The sequence below is a fragment of the Triturus cristatus genome, chromosome 6 (assembly GCF_964204655.1).
Source record: "Triturus cristatus chromosome 6, aTriCri1.1, whole genome shotgun sequence".
In the NCBI taxonomy this organism is placed as follows: domain Eukaryota; kingdom Metazoa; phylum Chordata; class Amphibia; order Caudata; family Salamandridae; genus Triturus; species Triturus cristatus.
Window position 1 is genome coordinate 934,082,922 of NC_140589.1, and position 22,956 is coordinate 934,105,877.

The following is a 22,956-nucleotide window of genomic DNA, read 5'->3' on the forward strand; positions in this document are numbered from 1 at the left end:
CTGGTGGTGGTGGACAGCCTGACCAAGATGGGGCATTTTATTCCATGTCACAATCTCCCAACGGCGGGACAGACGGCACAGCTGTTGTTAACACACGTGGTACGACTGCACGGATTGCCTGCGGTCATTGTGTCAGATAGGGGCCCCCAATTCGTAGCCAGCTTCTGGAAAACGTGGTGCAAGGCGTTACAGATTGAGTCCGCGACATCCACCAGCTTCCATCCTCAATCCGATGGACAAACTGAGCGTCTCAACCAAACGTTAAAACAATATCTGAGATGTTACGTGTCACAGTCACAAGAATCGTGGGTGTCTATGCTGTGGATGGCCGAACTAGCGTACAACGGAGCATGGCACAGTTCGATTGGGGTGTCACCGTTCAGGGCCAACTTCGGGTATGACGCGAAAACACTACCGGTATCCTTACCAGAGGGAGTTGGCATTCAACCTGCCGTTCAGTCCCGGTTGAGGACCTTGCGTTCTCTTCACAGGAAAACGCAACGGGCACTACAGGGTGCGAAGCACAAATATAAACGATGGGAGGACCGTAGGAGAATCGATGGCCCATCGTATGCGGTGGGGGATAGAGTGTGGCTATCCACCAGGTACATACGGTTTAAGTGGCGTAGTGTCTTCCACCCTAGGTTCATTGGGCCTTACCGGATCGTACGAAGAATTAATCCCGTGGCATACAAACTCCGGTTGCCGGGTTCCCTGTGGATCTACCCGGTTTTTCACTGCAGTTTGCTGAAACCAGCGGTGTCTGCCACCCGAAGGGTGCCGCCACCGGTTTGGGTGGATGGTGGCTTGGAATATGAAGTCCGGAGCATCCCCGACGCTAGATATCGTGGGGGCAAGTTGTGGTTCCTGGTGTCCTGGAAGGGATATTCCGCGGAAGAGGACTCGTGGGAACCTTCGGACGAGGTTCATGCCCCGGCGGCGGTGAGGAGGTTCTACGTGAGGAATCCGATGAAGCCAGGATCTAGGAGGCGCTTGGGGAGGGGACATACTGTGAGGAATCGCGGATCCTGGCGCCTACCTAGCGTCTAAAAACTACGAATCCCGGCAGCCCTAGCACCAGGAAGTAGGCGTCTATATAGAGGACGTCGCGCACGGCAGAAGGCGTGCGTTATTTTGAATCCGAATCTGCATCCCCCGTCCATCGGAGCTTGGCGTCCCGGCGGGAGGTGCCTTCCGAGGAAACTTGAAGTAAAGAGGCGAGAGACGCGAAGACCTTTTCCAGCCCCCGTCGTTCGGAGCAAGGCGTCCCGGCGGGAGTTGGAGGAGGAGTCAGAGCGAAGCCAGGGGTAGCAGGTGAGCGCGGTGGGCCGAGCTCGGCTGAGCTCAACTACCCTCCGCCCTATACCATTACCGCGGCTCTCCCGCGTTTCTGACACTTCTAGCCAGACAGCGGCTTGGCATAGCCGTGCTGTCAGATTTTGGAAAGCACCCAAACCTACGAGCTCGGAGGAGCTCACTTGAGTATTTTCAGCGCCCATGGCGGCGCAACAGTATCATAGCTCGGAGGAGCTCACTTGAGTATTTTCAGCGCCCATGGCGGCGCAACAGTATCATAGCTCGGAGGAGCTTATACCATAAGTAAAAGCGAGACATTGGGACTCACGGGGGTATGATGACTAGGTGTGACGAGTAGAACCCTAGCGTGTTGATATTCACGGAGTGAAGGAGCGCTACAACGCCGGACTCCTTGGCGTCGGTGCTTTCACCGTGGAAGCCGGCATTGCCTATACTCCGCTAGCTGAAGTGTGCTTTAGATTGAGACAAGGATAGGGCGTTAGAACTCACTGTGGTTGTTATGGCCTGGTTAGGCTTATTTCTTGGTTGTTTGTACTGAAGGTGTGGGAATTAGTAAACACCTATCGCTAGTGAGACCTACTGAGAGTAGACTGTATTGTGTTTGGTTTGTATACATTTGCTTTTGTCATTTCAGAACCCTTTCCCTGCTGACCCTTCCCCTATCCTTCCCTCGCCTGATCGCCTCTGGGCTCCGTAACCTTTGGTTGGAGTCCGGGGATATCGGGAGGTGGACATACTTAACATCAACCGGACCCTGAGGAGCTCCAACCTGACACGCCTGGCTTACAAAAGTGCAATGGACGATCTCTGCGTGCTGGATTACAAGACATACCTAGCGCAGCGCCATAAAGAGGGAGACAAAGCAGGCAAGCTGCTTGCATGGCTACTGAAGTCTGACACCTCTCAACCTCCCATTACTGCCATACGCGCGCCCAATGGAACTCTTGTGAATACACAGGAGGCGATTAATCGGTCCTTCCTAGACTACTACACAACACTGTACGCGGCTCCCGCCCTTCAAGACCCTTCCCTTATGCAGGATTTTCTTGCTGGGCTACAATTTTCGCAATGTATCCCAGCACATTATGACGCCCAAGAAGGCCCCGTCACGGAGGCTGATATAACGGAGGCAATTGGGTAATTAGCAACTGGAAAGACACCGGGAACAGATGGCTGGCCATCTGAATTTTATCAAAAACCAAAGGAAATGATGGACGGAGTGTTGAATATTGCAAGCACTCACCCCCAGTCAACTGATCTGAGTTTAATCCACCACCGTTCTTTAGCCCACTCTGCCACCCCAGTTCAGACATGGCCCTGGGGGTGAGTGCTTGCAATGTTCAACACTCCGTCCATCATTTCCTTTGGTTTCTGCTTTGTTCACCATAAGTTGGCAGGGTATGCTCAGACGTGAGTCCCTTGCTCACTTTGCCACTGGATTCAAGCAAGCTTGGCTGAAGACGGCTGAAATGCCAGAAACCGGTCCTAGGAAGCTTGTTTCTGGTCCAGGGAAGACATGGCTTGGCAGTTCGGGCTGGACTGTTCCCATGAGGCACAGGGTCAGACTGATTGGCATATGGCCATGTCTGAACTGGGGTGGCAGAGTGGGCTAAAGAACGGTGATAGATTAAACCCAGATTAGTTGGCTGGGGGTGAGTGCTTGCAATGTTCAACACTCCGTCCATCATTTCCTTTGGTTTCTGCTTTGTTCGCCATAAGTTGGCAGGGTATGCTCAGACGTGAGTCCCTTGCTCACTTTGCCACTGGATTCAAGCAAGCCTGGCTGAAGACGGCTGAAATGCCAGAAACCCGTCCTAGGAAGCTTGTTTCCGGTCCAGGGAAGACATGGCTTGGCAGTTCGGGCTGGACTGTTCCCATGAGGCACAGGGTCAGACTGATTTGCATATGGCCATGTCTGAACTGGGGTGGCAGAGTGGGCTAAAGAACGGTGATGGATCAAACCCAGATACGTTGACTGGGAGTGAGTGCTTGCAATGTTCAACACTCCGTCCATCATTTCCTTTGGTTTCTGCTTTGTTCGCCAAAAGTTGGCAGGGTATGCTCAGACGTGAGTCCCTTGCTCACCTTGCCACTGGATTCAAGCAAGCCTGGCTGAAGACGGCTGAAATGCCAGAAACCGGTTTTAGGAAGCTTGTTTCCGGTCCAGGGAAGACATGGCTTGGCAGTTCGGGCTGGACTGTTCCCATGAGAGCACAGGGTCAGACTGATTTGCATATGGCCATGTCTGAACTGGGGTGGCAGAGTGGGCTAAAGAACGGTGATGGATTAAACCCAGATCAGTTGACTGGGGGTGAGTGCTTGCAATGTTCAACACTCCGTCCATCATTTCTGCTTTGTTCGCCATAAGTTGGCAGGGTATGCTCAGACGTGAGTCCCTTGCTCACTTTGCCACTGGATTCAAGCAAGCCTGGCTGAAGACGGCTGAAATGCCAGAAACCGGTCCTAGGAAGCTTGTTTCCGGTCCAGGGAAGACATGGCTTGGCAGTTCGGGCTGGACTGTTCCCATGAGGCACAGGGTCAGACTGATTTTCATATGGCCATGTCTGAACTGGGGTGGCAGAGTGGGCTAAAGAACGGTGATGGATTAAACCCAGATCAGTTGACTGGGGGTGAGTGCTTGCAATGTTCAACACTCCGTCCATCATTTCCTTTGGTTTCTGCATCTGAATTTGATGCCATGTACTCTAAACAGCTAATGCCGCGATTGGCAGACATGTATGCCGAAGCCTTTGAGAAAGGGACACTCCCGCCCACTCTGATGGAGGCGACACTGGTGGTCCTACCAAAACCAGTTCGGGTCCCTCTTTTAATGGCCTCGTATCGACCCCTATTAATGCAAACTATTAGCGAACCGATTGATCGCATCAATCCCTTTGCTGGTCCATGAAGACCAGAACGGTTTTATACCCGAAAGAAATACTGGATTGAACCTGCGACGTTTATTTACATTGCTGGAGTAGGCGAGAGGAGAAGAGGCAGAAATACCCTGGGTAGCATCCCTAGATATCTAAAAGGCGTTCAATACGTTGAGTTGGGATTACCTGTTGTCGGTGTTATCGGGATTTGGTATCGGCCCAAATTTTTGGAGATGGATTCGGTTGCTATATCATATACCACAGGCCAGAGTAAAGACAAGCCGAGTTTTTCCATCACTTTTACGATAGTGCGGGGAACGCTTCAGGGTTGCCCTTTGTCGTTGATACTTTTTGCCTTGGCTATTGAGCCACTGGCATGTAGGCTATGACAGCGGGCAGTAGAATTGGGCTAACATGCAGATCGCTGATGGCATATAGTGTCGCTACACGTGGATGACACCATGATTTATTTCCATGGCCGAACCAGGATACTGCAGCAGATAATGGGCCTGTTGAACGATCATGCACTGGTCTCGGGATTGCGAGTTAATTGGTCTAAGTCTGTGGTGTTCCCGATGGTACCTATGTCATCGGCCTAGAGACAGGCCGCACCACAAACAGCGCTGGAATGGGCTTTTGATACCTTTAAATATTTGGGGGGACAGGTCTACCACTCGGGGGTGGATACCATAGACGGTAACCTGGGGCGTGCTATCACCAGAGCTCGATCCACTCTCCCGTTCTGGTTGGGCCTGCCCTTATCTCCTTTGAGACGGGTGGCGATCTCCAAGATGCTGGTCCTTCCGCGCCTCCTATATTTCTTTACTACACTACCTACTGCCTGCTACAGAATTTTTTTAAAGATCTGGAATCTTTTTTGAGCTCCCTTATTTGTGGACACTCTAGGGCCAGTGTAGCATTACATAAACTGTATCTACCATTGTCAGAGGGCAGTTTGGGCGCTCCGAACTATAAGCGTTACTACGCTGCAGCACAGTTGATATGGCCAATGAGATGGCAAAGTAAGAGTAATCTCACCGAATTGATAACGGAGGCCATTTCCTGGGATCGCCCGACAATATTGGAATGGCTGTCGGGAACTACTACACCGACCCAGAAACACCATGGAAACATGTCAGTGATGGCGGCTAGACGCTGTTGGGCCAGACATGTGCTTCCTTAAGACCGGACTACACCATATGCCTCAAGCCTGCCACTGGAGAAACTTCCAGGCACAGTCACTTGCCACGGACGCTCAGAGTTTGGCTCTTGGAGGGAGAGGGGGTTGGACACATGGAGAGACATATACGCAGACTCACATTTGCAAACGTTTGATGAACTAATGGACACGTATGACATTCCACGGGGTTCTTTTCTCCTACATGCCCTGCTCACACATCACTTTTTACGAACGTGGGGTAATGACAGAGTAGAACCGCACACATCACATCTCTTGCAGACACTGTTGACACATGGAAGGGGTAGACATGCAGTCACGGCCATATACATTTCCTTTAGGCTAGACGATACATCCGTGTTGACGGATTTTCGTGAGTACTGGGAAACTGAGTTGACAAATGCTATATCAGACAAACACTGGGTGCAATGCCTCGGTCAGCCAAAAACGGTCTCAACCAATGGTAGGCTGCAATACTCCCAATTTAACTACCTGCACCACACATACCTCACTCCCTACAGACTAGTCTGCATGTACCCAACATCTATTGACAGGTGCCCCAGATGCCACGACCTGGGGGCCACATTCACACATATGGTATGGATCTGCACAAGCATACACAGGTACTGGAGCACAATAGCCACTGTACTTACAGAAGCAGCCGGAACCCAGGTTTCGGTACAACCATTCATTTCCTACTAGGTGCTACAAAGCGATCCGCATCGCGTAAAGCTCTGAATAAGTTCTTAGACCTAGCTCTGGTCATAGCCAAATGCAAAATAGCCATGACATGGAAGGCCTAGACGGGCCCCAGCGTGCACTCATGGCTGCTGGATCCCTGGAGGGCGCCGGTATCAGAAAACACGAACCAGTTATTACAGACCTCATGGGCGCCAGGGCCCCCGTGACAGCCTCTTACCCAGTGGAGGGACCATTTGTCGCTGATTGAGATCATTCAGGCCAAGATGGACCCCCCCCTCATAGGCGATGTCCTTTTCCTTTCCCTATCTTCCCCCTGTTGCCCCCTCCATTGATACACCCATGCTGTGCTCGGTGGTGCACGGCACGCGCCTATCCATGTATGCGATACCCACTGTAGCGTTGCACTGATCGGTGAGTGCTATTCTGCACTCATCTGTAGAGATCCATTTAAAGTTTTGTTCTTTATATATTATTGTATGATTGATGCCTGCATGTGGATTCATGATCGGAATTGCTTTGTGTTTCACAGAAGGACCATTGGATGTGCAGAAATTTTGTATATAAGTTGTAGGAAAAAGGGTACTCAAATAAGCACATGTATGATGTTGTAGAGAACGCAATGGGCCTTTCTTATCTGTAGTAGGAACTCCCTGTGCATCCCGCCCAAGCCATTCAAATTACTGTTATTGTATTATCACTATTGCAATGTGTTGTAATACTGAAGCTGACAATATTTTGTTGCGGAAAATCAATAAAGATTTTTTTTTTTTTTAATCCTTTTTTAATCCTTCTATAGGTCTGCGACCGTCCGTGCCCAGCACCCGTTCCCCCTGGTAGTTTTCACCCAGACCTGGCCAAAAGAATAACATACCCTCAAGAGCCGTTGCTGGCTCTAGGTTTCTTTAGTAAATTTCCCCAGTGGTCTAGAGGGTGCCCTTCCGCTTTATCAGAATCTGTAACAACCCTATGTCAGATATGTAAAATCAGCTGGTGTACATCGTTTCTCCCTGAAAACACGAAGCCATGAAGTAAGCATCTCCTAGTACAGACAACAAAGGCCTCATGGATCTCTCAAAATGTAGCTGTTCATTGTTGAAAACAAGCAACACTCTGAATTTCATGAATTTCTACTGACGTACCACACAGAAATAATCTTTGTGACAGAAGCATGGGCTGATCAATGTTCCGGCCTAGAGATATAGGTAGCGGGTCCCCCGGGCTATGATATCTTTCGGTTAGATAGAGAGAGAAAAAAGGTGGCGGGCTAGCAGTGATATACAATGACCACCTTCAAGCAACCTTTGCCCCTGTCTCTGAGATGGGCTTTGAAGCCTCACAGTTTAATATTGAGGTTACCAAAATGCAATAATATTATGGCGTACTGGTGTACTCCCCCCCCCCAGGACCTAGATCTAGCTTCTCTGCCAGCTCAGTACTCTTCTTGAGACATCTATTTTAAATTTCAATTTTACAATACTGGGAGATTTCAACTTCCATCTGGGAGAGAAATCGGACCGGATTCAGGAAGATTGTTAGACTTTCTGATGGGTTTCGGAATCTCTCTTAGAACCTCCGGCCCTACCCATCGTGATTGACACATGCTCGATGGTATATTTTCTAATAATTCCAAATTTAATGAACCAATAACCCTGCCTTTAACCTGGATAGATCACTTTGCAATTAATTGGCAGATCCAGATTCAGGGTAAACTATTGAGAGCAGCAGTTGACCACAATTCGGTCTACAGAGACTGCCAGAAAATCAAATCCTCAGAATATAATTCAGAACTCATGGGGTTACTGCCTAAAACTACAGATAGTGTAGATCAGATGGTGGGAAACTATAACGAATTACCTGGATAGTGTAGGCTGCTTTAAAAAAAATGGATATAAAGAAAAGAATCTCACAACCATGGTATAATGATACCTTTAGATCCTCTAAACAAATATGCCACAGGCAAGAAGGGAAGTGGCGCGATGGCACTGAGACATCAGAGAAGATTTTTTACAAAAACTAGACTGGCTGAACACAAAAAATTGATGACAGCTGTAAAAGCAGAATTCTTTTCAGCTCAATTTAGACCACCGAATGACTCAAATAAAACCATCTTTCAGACCATCAAAAAATTGGCTGCACCATCAACTAGTAATTTGACCTCAAACAACCAACAGTTTTGTGACTCTATGGCTTGCTTTTTTGAAGACAAGGTCGCAAGAATATTTTTTACAAATTCGCTGCTAGTAACCTAACCAACTATAGTGCACAGTTACCCAACACAACACTAGATTGCCCAACGCTTAAGACCTTCAAAGCCCCAAAAGTAGAACAAATGAGGACACTCATAACTAAAATCAAATCTGGATCCCCAAATGATCTATGGCCACTAAGGATTATGCACATGGCATGTGAACCAGTAGCACTTCAGATGTCAGATATGTTTGCAGCTCTGTTTAAGGCAGGAGTATTTCCCCCCCCCCGGAAATCAGCCTCAGACCTACCGCTTTTATAAAAAGACAATCTTAATGCACTACGACTTGCTACCCATCTCTAGACTTCCATAGCCTGCCAAACTAGTAGAGAAGGTAATGAACGACCAGCTTGTCTCTTTTATTGAAAGCAAACACCCTCTGGATGACACCCAATTTGGTTTCAGAAAGGGTCATAGTAATGAATCTGCTCTGGTAGTGGCAACAGAAGAGATTAGAGCAACCGTTGACAGGAAGGGTAACTCTGCCCTTGTCCTCCTAGACCTTTTGGCAGTCTTCGATACGGTCAGTCTTGCTGTGTTGATTGACCGCATGCCGGGGCTGGGGATCACGGGCTTTGCCCTTGCTACACTGCAATCTTTTCTTGTCAACAGGAAACAAATGGTGGCAATGGGAGAGTTTAAGTCTAGATCTTACTCCCTGACATATGGAGTACTACAGGGCTAATCACTGAGCCCCACAATGTTTAACCTTTACGTGACCCCACTAGCCATGCTTATAACATCCTTTAACCTATCCCTAGTATCTCATGCAGATGACACCCAAATTATGGTGTCACTTGCTAAGAACAAGGCCAACTCCAGTGATGCCTTTCAAAACTGCATGAGTAAAGTTAGTAAATGGATGGACGAAAATTGTTCCAAACTCAACGCTTCCAAAACAGAGGTGATACTATTTGAAACAGTCCATCTTTCTGGTCACCATCATGCTGGCCTTCCCAAATGGATCCACTCACTACCCCCTGTCCCAACCGGCAAGAACGTGGGGACCCTGATAGATTGTAAACGGGAGCTCACAGAGCAAGTTAATAAAGTGACGTCAGCATCTTTTTATTCCTTAAGATTGGTTAAAAAGATTGAAAAAATACCTACCTATTGAACCTCTCAAGACTGTGGTAATCTCGCTAGTACTGGTGAGACTTCACTATTGTAACATTCTTTACTCCCATCTTCCGTCCAGCTCACTGAAGAAACATCAGATGCTGCAAAATGCTGTGGCGCGTGTTTTGTTAAAAATCTCTAAGTTCCAGTCAACTAAGGAGGCTATCAAGAAACTACACGGGCTACTGGGCAGACAACTTATTTCCTTTAAGTCTCTCTGTATGGCCTATAAGACTCTCTATGGGCATGGCCTTATCTATTTCAAGAAAAAGCTGAGATGCTACACCCCCAACAAGACAGATAGCTCCAGCTTCACTAAAACTTTGGTGGGACAGGCTATTTAGATGAGTAGATAGGGCAGTAAAAGCTTTGTCAAGTCTACAGCTCTTTTGTGAAACAGCATGCCAATAGATCTTAAAACAGCCTCATACCTTGCCATGTTCAGGAATTCCCTATAAACCTGGCTTTCTAAACAGTAATAGTAGTTTAAAAAACCCCTCCCTGCTGACTTTATCTCAATATCCACCTTCCTTTATGCAACTAGTGCCAAGACTCCTCCAGGAATTTGTTTTACACTTAATAAATCCTCTAATTCATTCATTCACTATTTACCCAAAGTTCACTCATGAAGTTGGCTCGGAAAAGTATACAAATATAAGGCGTCTTGATGTGTTATGGTGCAATAAACATGCATTTGTATTGAAAGCGAAGGATGCTGATGATGTCATCATGCAGAGAAAATTAAGTATGGATGGTCTGACACTAGATGTGCAGTCATGCCACCCAGTTGTACGCACAGATGTAAAAATCTGGCAGTGTGGTGAGTAGTTAGGCATTGAGATGCAACAGTTTAAATTAGTCGCTGCCTACAAAGATGGCTTAAAGTCTTGAATACAAGACTCAGTGCCAGAGCATAGCTCATTGGCCTTGGTAAAGCATAGGAACAATTGTTTATGGTAAGTGAATGCTCCTAGGTTCAAACATCATCAAAAGCTTTGCATAGTAACATTCAAAACTTGCTCAAACTAGATCCTAAAATGTTATGTGGAGACCAAAGACATTGGGCCCGATTCACAGAATTAACTTAAGACAAAATCCTAAACTTACTACTTTTGGAATTCACAGAATGCACTCACAGAATGCACTTACTACTTTTGGTATTCACAGAATGGATTTACGACTACTAACTTTACGTCCGCACTCGGGCCGGAAATTCAGGCCCGGAGGCGGAGCTTCTGGCCCGGAGGCAGGGCTTCCGGGCCGGAGGCGGAGATTCTGGCCTGGAGGTGGGGATTTCGGCCAGTGGCGGAGATTTAGCCATGGCCAAAATCTCCACCTCTGGGCCGGAAGCTCCGCCTCTGGGCTGGAAGCCCCGCCTCCAGGCCGGAAGCTCCGCCTCCGGCCCGGAATTTCCGGCCCGAGTGCGGACGTAAAGTTAGTAGTCGTAAATCCATTCTGTGAATACCAAAAGTAGTAAGTGTATTCTGTGAATACCAAAAGCAGTAAGTGCATTCTGTGAATACCAAAATGGTAGTAAGTTTAGGATTTTGTCTTAAGTTAGTTCTGTGAATCGGGCCCCCACTGTCCTACTGAGTCCTACTGAGGAATGTCTTCAACCCAACACATCAAGTCATCCAAGTCCATTGGATCTCTCCTCTCTGGGTAGATAAACTTACAGTTTGTCACAAGAACAGCTGTTGGCAAACTGGCCAATACTTGGGCTACCAGTCAATGGTCCTGCAGACTGGTGGAGAAGCGAACTGACCTCGTAGCTGAATGAGGGTTCAGTGTCTATTTTCTCACTGCAAGAATCAGAATAGTCAATCCATTGCTACACACTCCCAGCAGCAAGTTGTTACTTTCTGAATATCCTATCAGAAAGGCCCATGGTGCTGTCAACATCCTAGAATATGTCTTCCCGTCCAAAGACTTATTCAATCAACCAATCATTCATTCATGAACTTTATTTCGGCCACGAGGGCCATAAAAGCAACAATACATTACAACAATGCAAGTAAAAAAAGATAAAAGATAAAAAGAAAAAAAACCATGTCAAAAAGCAGAACACGTTTTAACCACCAGAATGAAATAGAATAGTCAGATTGAAATATTCGAATAATTAACAATTGGTGGAAAATTTCCTGCGCTGCAGCCATACAGCATTTAGAAAACGTGATACTGCGAAGACAATTGGGGGGTGGGTGTCATATTTTAAAACTCGCAGGGCATTAGCACAGTCTCTGAAGCCAAGATTTCTGCAGATAGGCTTTACCCAGCATTTCCTATGGGAAAGGTACGTTGGGCAAAAGAAGAACACATGGTTTTCGTCCTCCAGTTTGTAACCACATGCTGGACATGAAGTGTTTTTGTTAGTGTCCCATCTAGAAGTGAAAGACCTAATTGGTAGGGTGCCCATTCTTAATTGGACATATAACTTCCTAGCAACAGGGGGGAAAATCAAATCCAGAAATAACTCCCTCCCGTAGTTCGGTTTAATCTGAAGAAACTGGGCAGTCAACCTACCTAATTTTGAATTCATGTGCAAGCATGATAGATGAAAATGTCTAAACTGTTCAGCCAAATTGGTTTTTGAAACAGCCAGACAAGAACTTTCTGGAGTGTCCCAGAGTTCCTGGTAGCCAATCTTGGCACAAGTGTCCCTAACATAGCTTAACCAGGGGATATTTATATTTTTGATTGTAGGCCAGAGCCCCAAAAATTCATTTCTGTAGGTTTCCAGGTCCGGATTGGACCAAAGTCTCTTCCAATAGTAAACAGGCCGCACAGCCACCACCTCTTCAATGGGGAGCAGACCCAGGTCGAACCTAATAGGGACCAGCGGAGAACTAGAGGGTAGGCTCAACAAGTGCCTTATAAAGGAGTTTTCGACCCTTGATAAGCTGTCGATTTTGGAGTGGCCCCAAAGTTCCGCTCCATAGATTGAAGCAGCACTGGCCTGGGTTTTGAAAATTTCTATCACTGGTGGAGCTGGTTTAAAGGCCGAGCCTTTGAACAATCTAGCCATACCTCCTGTGGTTTGGGTCAGCTTAAGAGTGGAGTTGACAACCTGACCTCCCCATCCCAGATCTTCTTGGAGTGTGATCCCCAAGTAACCAAACGTTTTCACCCGTTCAAGGGGGATACCATTCAATACTGGGTTGGGGCGAGTGTGTTTGGGAGGGTTAAGAATCATAAATTTCGTTTTGGCTAAGTTGATCTCAAGGCCCCTATCACTGCAGAAGTCTACAAAGCCATCTAAAATACGCTGGATTCCCATGGGGGTGCGTGACAACAACAAGGTGTCGTCAGCAAACATTAGGGCTGGTACCTTGCCCGAGGCCAGCCTAGGGACATCAGTATCTTTTATGGCTAGGAGGTGTTTTATGAGCCCATTAATATATAGGCAGAACAACGTGGGCGCTAGCACACATCCATGTCGGACTCCTCGATTGACAAGGAAGCGTTCGGAGAGTTCGCCATGCTTTCCACATCTAACCTGGGCGAAATTGCCCTTGTGAAGACTCTTCAGAACATCTAGGAGATAGGTGGGAACATTAAGCGTTTGCAGGACTGCCCAGAGCTTTTCTCTCGGGACCAGATCAAATGCTGATCTTAGATCAACGAAAATGAGGTAGAGGCTGCCACCCTCCACACTCACAGACTTCCAGTATATGACCTGGAGACGGAAGATCTGGTTGAGGGTTGAAATACCCTTCCTGAAGCCAGCCTGTAAGGTGCTTAAAATGTTATTTTCTTCTTCCCAAGCCTGTAGTCTGTCCAAGATTATACGCCCAAATAGCTTTTGGGTCGTGTCAATTAGGCTTATCGGGCGATAATTCGAGGGCTGTAAAGGACAGCCTTTTTTGTGAATTGGCACTATCTCAGCGCCTCGCCAGGTTACTGGTGGTTCTGCGCCGAGTAAGATGGAATTGAACAGGACACATAGATATGGTGCCCATATCATGGGTTCAGACATGAAAAGGTCACCTGGGATTTTGTCCAAACCCGGCGCTTTGTTAGGTATGAGCATGCGGATGGCATTTTCAACCTCTTTGATCCTAATTGTTTGGGTGTACTCAGCACAACAAGCTATGTTAGGGAGAGAATCAGTTAAAAAGGGTGGGTTACAGTTCGTTACAGAATATAAACCCCCAAAATGCCCTTCCCATACTGCAGGAGCTATGTTAGAACCAGTGATGGTATTAGGATCTTTCTTGCCATTGCTAACAATGGCCCAAAAGGTCTTAAAATCCTTATTCTGTAATGCTATTCTTAGCTCCTCCCACTTATCAACTTCCCAAGACTTCCTTGCCCTGTAGATCAGTTGTTTGTACTGGGCTCGAAGTAGTTTAGTCCTAAATTTATCCTTGGCTTTGATTGCCAAGATCAATTCAGCTTTTAATTTCCTACACTCGGGGGTGTACCAAGATTGTTTATTGACCACATGAGCCTTAGGGGCCTCTGCCCGGGAGAAAACGTCAAAAAGTTGCATGGATAGCTGGGTATGGATATTAACAGGACTAGATACGCTCTCGGTAGAAGAGCAATTTAATACAACTCCGGCCATTTCAGGGCAATGCCAATCTATAAGTTTCTGCCAGTTTCTCAGGGCACACAAGAATGCTGGACCATCTAACTTTACGTCTGTTATTGTGCAGAATTAAGGGTTGCGGAGATGGAAGCACCACAGTGCCATTAGTTAAGAGACCCCAGCTACCTGATTTTAATTTCATAGTGAGGGCGTTGTGGTCGCTATCATCGCGGGCGACCACCCTGAAATCTAGCACCTTGTCCCAAGATACTATATCGATCAGGATATAATCCAAAATCGACAGTTGTCCAACTCTATTGAAGGTAGTTTGTCCGGGCTGATCAGATTTGAATCTGCCATTGCAAGCCCTCAGGGATAAGGAAAGGGTAAGAGAGAGAATTTGTAGCACTAGTGGGGTCCAGGCTTTGACCATAGGAATCATAGGCTCAGGGATATGCGAATGTGTATCTTCCGCCACAGGGTCATTTTGGTCTATCAGACTGAGTGGCTCATATTGACAATTAAAGTCGCCACCTACTATGACAGAATATTCAGGATCTAGAGTCAGAATAAAATCATTCAAAGCTGTAATGACCTTAGATTCTCTACCACCTGGGGAGGGTCTTGAGTAAACATTCAAAAGAACTAGATGTTCATTCCCAGGCAGGTCTAATAGAACACATAGGATATCGTCGCAGCCCGTTTGAAGTTGCCTGGCTGTAGCACCCAGGTAAATTGCAACCCATGTGCTGAGACCTCCAGAAGGCCTCCCCCTACCACTAGATAGAGCAAGAATGTCAAAAGAGGCAAACCCCTCACGTTGGTGATTTTCAATAGCCCAAGTCTCTTGCAATAGACAGATATCGAAGGTGTCCATAAAATTACCCCACTCTTCGGAGATCTGTTTATTCTTTAAGCCCGCTACGTTCCAAGAAATAAAGTTGATATCGATCTTGGGCTCTCGTTTAGTAGAAAGGACACTTGGGAGGGTACATTCCCTGTCTAAATTTACCCGGACATGTTCATGTTCCAACCCCCCCGGCAGTGGCAGAACGGGAAGATCTTCCAAAGGTGTAGTAAAACATCCCGTAGATTTGGCTACCTTGGAGTTAGGTGTGAACAAGGGGGAGGATGGCTCAAACCTGAGATGGTTGAGCCCCCTGGCTACCTTATTGTTGTATAACCCTTTCTGGGCCCCAGTCAAGGTGGTAGAAACACTGGGGTCCAAGCGTCAGTCCACCTGATCTAAAACACTATAGCTGTTGAAATGGTGGAAAGTTTCAAGAGTAGGTGGGCAAAATTGAGTATTAACTTGGGTTTCATTGAATCGATGGGGAGGGAAACCCACCTCGGCCCTTCCTGGACCAATCACCCAGCCCCTCCCAAGAGCTTCACAGCCTACTAAAGGTGGACCCGGGTAGAAATATGTGAGTGGAAGGGCTTTGATGGATGTTTCAGAGCAGCCAGAGGTACATGACTGCGTATTACAGATATAACTGACTGTTCTAGGATTTCTAAAATTGATTACAATGCAGTCTCCCTGTACATCTTTAGTTCTGTGACCCACCCAATCTAGCCGTCTTACGAAAAGGATTTCGCTCCTGCACCTATTGGGAAGGGGTTTGTGACGATTCAGCCAGTGAATACACTTATTTTTAAGCTTACTAAAGTCCTCCTTTATACCCTTGTCTAAGGTAGGAACCCCAGAGAGAACCACCACATAAGGAACTGATTCAGGGGGGAGGTCCAAACAAGTTAGCTTGTGTGTTGCTTGAGTGTCAGTGTTTGGACGACTAAGGGTATTTTGGGGAGCGTTGTGAATGCTCAGATCAACAGGTGAATTTGTGGTGGCAAGATTTCCCTTGCTCGGAGCATTCTCAGTTACAGATAGTAAGGTTGGGCCATCAGGTGCTATTTGGGCAGTGGTTCCTGGCCTATCACACTGCAGGGTGGAATGAACTACTACTTCTAGCCTTGGGTTAGGTGGTTTGAGTGCAGAGGCAATTGGTCCGGCTGAGTTTTTAGCAGAGAGAGAAAAATTGGTGTTAGTGCCCTCCCACATATTAGGCTCAGTGACCCCCAAGGCACCGGCAAACCGTAGTTCAAAAGCGGAGAGCTTTTTTTCAATTAGATCAAGTCTATTACACATTGGGAGGCATATTGCAGTAAATAGCTGCTCCAACTTAGTCCAGAATTCTCCTCCAAGATCCGTACCCAGGTCACACTCAGTACTTTGCGTCGCCAGATTGACAGATTCTGTATTAACTGCGCAGTCTAAAACTCCAGGTTTAAGCCGCTTAGAATATTTCGATCTTTTGTTAGGCAGAACTGTGCCACTCCGCTTACGTCTAGCAGTCTGCTTTATCAAAGTAGCATTAGAAGCTTCCAAGCGGATTGGTAGGCCAGATCTAGTTATCCCCACAGAGGTTACAGGAAGAGTTGGAGCTTGATCAGTAGACTCTTCAAGCTCGGTACAGCTGTTGGTATTATGGATCAAAGCTGAAGATATAGATAGGCTGTCATGGGAATTTACAATATGCGCTTGGCTGGAAGTGCGATGGTTAGTTGGTGACTGCACTGTAGCAATGTTCCCCAGTGAGGACCGTTTGGTAAAGATTTGGTCCAAGGAGAGCCTTTTTTCAGTTAACTCAATTTCCCTCTGTAACACAGAGCTGGCCCTGGTGATAAAGTTATCTAGTGTGCCAACAACTCCTGAACCAGTAAGGGACTTCCTCCCCTTCCCCACACCTCCAGTTGCCATAGCCAAAACACCAGTGATATTGACGAACAGCAAGAGCAATATTTCTAAGAGCTCAGCAGACCGGTGTTTCAAAGGCAACACAGGCAACCAGTAACTTGATGTAACAAATGTAGATCCACATACCCTAGGGGCCGAGAGTTATGCCCCGTCCCGTCCTCTGCCGTGCTCGGACGGGCTCAGACGGGCCCGCCCTTTGCCCGGGCTTCGCCCCGGACTACGCCCCGCACGCGTCCCACTTACGCGATTGTAGGCGTTAATTTATATAGTAGGAGGAGGAGGGGCCGGGAAGAGTGACCAGGTGCGCTGAACTGATTTCGTGGCTACGCACCCTGGACCTCGCACTCCCAGCAGATAAAACAGGCTCCAAATGTACTAGCGCTATAGAAAGTGTTCCAGTAGCTCCTCAATGCTGGATAAGTGAAGCAGTTTAAAGCACCAGAGTCCGCGCCTGCGAGCGGCACCCGCAAAGCGGGGGCCGCGAGGCGTTTAAGTGGTGAGGCAGTAGGAGGAGGGGCCGGGAAGAGTGACCAGGTGCGCTGAACTGATTTCGTGGCTACGCACCCTGGACCTCGCAGTCCCAGCAGATAAAACAGGCTCCAAATGTACTAGCGCTATAGAAAGTATCCCAGTAGCTCCTCAATGCCGGATAAGTGAAGCAGTTTAAAGCACCAGAGTCCGCGCCTGCGAGCGGCTCCCGCGAAGCGGGGGCCGCGAGGCGTTTAAGTAGCGAGGCAGTAGGAGGAGGGGCCGGGAAGAGTGACCAGGTGCACTGAACTGATTTCGTGGCTACGCACCCTGGACCTCGCAGTCCCAGCAGATAAAACAGGCTCCAAATGTACTAGCGCTATAGAAAGTATCCCAGTAGCTCCTCAATGCCGGATAAGTGAAGCAGTTTAAAGCACCAGAGTCCGCGCCTGCGAGCGGCTCCCGCGAAGCGGGGGCCGCGAGGCGTTTAAGTAGCGAGTAGGGGTGGCCGGAATTGGCGGAAGGCACTTCCGCCAATTCTCGCGAGAATGCATGCAATTTCCGCGCTCACGCAATATTTCCGTGATCGCGGAAATTGGTGCTTCCGGCCTGCCGCTGCCGCCTGCTACAGTTTGTGTACGTTGCCAGCCACGGCGCCGACGTCCCTGGGGTCCCTCGAGTCAGCTGTCCATCGTAGTGGGGGAAAGGGCGGAAGACGTTGCCCACCGCTGGTGTGTGGGGCGGGGTTTCCAATGCAGTTCACATGCTGTGGGCCAGAGACGCCGTGGGCCAGAGACCGATCAGAGCAGCAGACGAGGAGACAGAACCTCCTGGTGTCAGGAACTACACGGGGATTGCGCTCGATAAAGTCATGGCTGCACAGAGCTTTATCAAGGACAGGTAAGGACCACAGCTAATTTTTGACGGTAGATATGGGGAGAAAAGCACACCTGCCCAGCCTCGACCTAGCTCCCGAATGTTTTGTGCTGATTAAAGCGTTACTGAATTTGAGCTTCCACTCGGGCCCCTGCTTTATTTATATCTGTAAGTGCTTGGCCAGGCAACAATTTCCGTTCCCTCCCGGAAATTGCGGCAATTCGGCATTTCCGCGTTCCGGTCGGAACGCGGAAATGTCGAATTGTCGCAATTTCCGGGAGCGGAACGGAAATTGTCGCCCACCCCTAGTAGCGAGGCAGTAGGAGGAGGGGCCGGGAAGAGTGACCAGGTGCGCTGAACTGATTTCGTGGCTACACACCCTGGACCTCGCAGTCCCAGCAGATAAAACAGGCTCCAAATGTACTAGCGCTATAGAAAGTATCCCAGTAGCTCCTCAATGCCGGATAAGTGAAGCAGTTTAAAGCACCAGAGTCTGCGCCTGCGAGCGGCTCCCGCGAAGCGGGGGCCGCGAGGCGTTTAAGTAGCGAGGCAGTAGGAGGAGGGGCCGGGAAGAGTGACCAGGTGCGCTGAACTGATTTCGTGGCTACGCGCCCTGGACCTCGCAGTCCCAGCAGATAAAACAGGCTCCAAATGTACTAGCGCTATAGAAAGTATCCCAGTAGCTCCTCAATGCCGGATAAGTGAAGCAGTTTAAAGCACCAGAGTCCGCGCCTGCGAGCGGCTCCCGCGAAGCGGGGGCCGCGAGGCGTTTAAGTAGCGAGGCAGTAGGAGGAGGGGCCGGGAAGAGTGACCAGGTGCGCTGAACTGATTTCGTGGCTACGCACCCTGGACCTCGCAGTCCCAGCAGATAAAACAGGCTCCAAATGTACTAGCGCTATAGAAAGTATCCCAGTAGCTCCTCAATGCCGGATAAGTGAAGCAGTTTAAAGCACCAGAGTCCGCACCAATCAATCAGGCATTTGTGAAGCGTGCTACTCACCTGTGAGGGTCTCAAAGCACTGGGGTGGGGAGGAGATCGTGCAGCTCAGTCTCACCCAAAGAGCTAGTTCTTGAGGCTCTTCCTGAAAGCTTGCAGAGTGGGGGAATGTCTGATGCCGAGCGGGAGTTCGTTCCAAGTCTTTGCTGCAATGTAGGAGTAGGCTCTTCCATCTGTTCTGGCTCTGTGGATCCGAGGGGTTTCAGCAAGGGCCAGGTAAGCGGATTGGAGGCTTCCCTTGGGTATGTAGAAGGAGACTCTTTTGTTGAGGTATTGGAGTCCAGTGTAGTAATGTGTAGGCGTGAGTGAGTAGCTTGAAGGTCACTCTCTTCTCGACAGGGAGCCAGTGGAGGTTTTCGTAGGTGCTGGGTGATGTGGTCTTGTCATGGGATGCAGAGGACGGGTCTGGCAGTGGTGTTATGGATGGTCTGAAGTTTACAGAGCAGGGATTTGTTGATTTCGGCATAGAGGGTGTTTCCGTAGTCCAATCTGCTGGTTATGAGTGTGTGGGTGACGGGCTCTCTGGCTTCGGGGGGGATCCACTTGAAGGTCTTGCAGAGGATGTGGATGGTGTTGAAGCATGTGGAGGAGACGGCGTTGATCTGTCGGATCATTGTGAGGGAGGAGTCTAGTATGATGCCGAGGATTCGGGCGTGTTCCATGGGCGTAAGGAGTTGCAGAGGGCGGTGGGCCACCAGGTGTTGTCCCATGCGGAGGGGGTGGGCCCCAGGACGAGGACTTCTGTCTTCTCTGAGTTGAGCTTCAGGCAGCTGCTGCTCATCCAGGATGCAACGACTTTCATTCCTTCCTGGAAGCTGAGTCTGGTGGTGTTGGGTTCCTTTGTGAGGGAGAGGATGAGCTGGGTTTTGTCAGCGTAGGATACTATGCTGAGTCCATGCTGTCTGACGATGGGGACGCGGGGGCCATCTAGATGTTGAAAAGTGTGGGGCTGAGCGATGATCCTTGGGGTACTCTGCAGTAGTCCTCTGTGGGTTTGGAGAGGAAGGGCGGGAGTCTGATTCTTTGGGTTTGGCCAGTGAGGAAAGAGCAGATCCAGTCAAGGGCGGTTCCCTGTATGCCAGCGGCATGGAGTCTAGCGGTAAGTGTGTGGTGGGGGACCGTGTTGAAGGCTGCAGAGAGGTCCAGTAGGATGAGAGCTGCTGTGTGGCTCTGGTCGAGGAGAGTGCAGATGTCGTCTGTGGTAGGGTGTATGGGGCTCCTGAGTGAATGCTCTTCATGGTCGTGGTGGTATCTTCTCTAGTGACTGGGGTCAAGGCAGCAATTGTAGGCTGGCTAGCGTTGCTGGAAGTAGGCGTGGTTTCGGTGTCTAGTGTCTGTTAGTTGAAGTTGATGATGGAAGTAGGAGCCGAGTCTGTTGCAGAGGTCCTGGGAGGACATGACGTCTGAGGCTTTGCTGGGGCGTTTGGTGAATTCCTGTATGATGCTGAAGAGCTCCTTTGAGTTGCTGGAGTTGGCGCGGATCTTGTCCAGGATGAAGTTCCTTTTGGTGGATCTGCTGAATTGGTGGTAGTCTGTCATGGCATTCTTGTAGCTGGTCCGTGCTTCCAGGGATTTGCTGTTTCGCCATCCTTTCTCTAGACGTGGGCAGGTGTGTGGGGATTCTCAGAGATAGTGGTGAACCTGGTGGCTTTCGTAGGGCACTGTCTGTCAGAGTTCCAGAGAGGGACAAGCTTGTCTGTGCAGTCGTTGATCCATCTGTGGGGTTCATTTGCTGCAGAGTTGACGTCAGTCGTGAGCGGAGGAGGAGCGTGGTTGAGTGTGGAGTTTAGGTACCCTTCGGTGACCTTTCTCCAATTTCTGCACGGGGGCATGGTGTAGGTTTGTGTGCGGTGGGTTTGGAGAAGGAGAAGTGTATGCAGTGGTGGTCCATCCAGAGGAATTACGTAGTGTGGCCGATGCAGATGTTGTTCCCTTCTGCGAAAATTGGGTCGAGGGTGGGTCCTGCCTTGTAGTGGGGTTGGTGATGAGCTTCTTCAGTCCGATGTTGGCGAGGTTGTCCAGGAGGGTGGTGGAGTTGGGGTCGCTGAGGTTGTCATGGTTGAAGTTCAGGTCTCCAAGCAGTATCTAGCCCATGGAGGTGATGGCGTGGGGCGCGAATAGGTCAGTAATAATTGCAGCAAATGTGGTTCGTGGTCTTGGAGGTCTGTAGGTGAGGGTGCCACGTAGGGTCGTTCTGGGGTTGGTCTGAATCTGGAAATGTAGATGTTTCGTGGTAACCAGCTTATCCATGACATAAAAGTGAAGCATCATTCAATAAGCATTGTCTTTATGTCAGATGGGACTAATTTCCTCACAACACAATATTATGAAATTAATCACAGATCAGCCACCTTTTCTAATTCAGGCAATACAGTCAAAATGTTTTACTTTATGGCTCATTGTCATAATGTGCATAAATTTGATATTCTTTTGTGAGATTGTGATATTCTATGAGATACCTTTGACTTAATTCCTACAGAATTTCCTTTGTTTCTTTCAATGTAGTTTATAATGTCTCTGCACTCTCCACTTGACTGTGGGAAGAGTAGCAAGACTACTGCCCCCACTCCCCCGCACATCCGAGTTTCAAATCGCTTGCTTCATGTACTTGGCTCTTCTGGAGTATCACTACAGTTCCATTTTGCACCTACTTTCTGTGCAGGCTGGGCACCACTGGTCAGTAACCCATTAATGCGTAGGTAGGCCAACTAGTGTTTGTAATATGGGCTGCAAGATCATTTATGGCACCTTTAATTGCATCTGTAACATCAAAGGTGAGGTCATGAGTGTGCAAGTTATGGTTTGCATGGTGGTTGATGGACCTATGAATCGTGGAGCTAACCGTAGCGTGCGCATTTAAGTGTTTATTCAATTTTAATTTATATTCATAATTCTACTTTGTGTTTATGTTTGATAATCTATCTAGGAACTGCAATTAAAATAATGACATTTAGTGTGCTCGCCCTTGATTATAAGGTATCTAGGTACTTTTTTTAAATCAAGAATCCAACAGTCTGAAAAGGAAGGATGTTTTATCACAGCTTTGTTTATCAGGCGCATTTGTTTTTGGATTTAAAAAAGAACAGTTTTAAAATGACAGGAAAGCGGGGAAATAGGTACAATGTAAAGCACAAGCGAATGGAACAGTCGTGAAGGTAAGTGAAGGTGGTTCATAGTTTTAGGCACTATGGTTACCACACTAAGGGCCCGATTTCGGGTTGGCCAGAGTAATACATTTGAACAGAGACATTTTAAAGCATGGGCAAAGTTGGTAATTGCACATGTCTCCCATCTTCCAAGGGCCCCCGGGCAAGGGAAATGTTTGTCTAGTTCTGTCCTTACATTTGTGCCTCGCCAGGGGTGGTAAGTGCTTTATAAATACAATAAGAACTACAACATAACTCAATACTTTTTGGCATCATGGTGTTTGAATTATCAGAAAATTGATATTATAATTAAGAAAATGTTCAGGCAATGGACACCCAAAATATTTTTTCCCGGATCACCAAAATCCTCAAGATGACAACCAATACTGAGTTCATCAGGTGCAGACTTGCACTTACTTTCTCACCCTGTGTTTCAGAGCACAGATTCCTCTCTCACAAATATTCCTCATTCGCCATTTTTTCTCTCTTTTTCTCTGCACCTGGTTTTAAAAATAAACTGAATTGTATTGGGAAACAAACGCCTCTCCCAAGTTGTATACTACCTTTCAAACTGTCCTCTTGTTCTGGCAAAAGGTTTATTAGCAGCTTGTAGGATGACTTTACATTGCTATTGCAAATAAATGTCAGTATGCGGTAGGAAACTATCACACAGCCCTGTCTGACCGTATGCAAAATATCCTGCTGTGGCATTCTGTGGTTCTGCACTGGTTGCCAAGACTC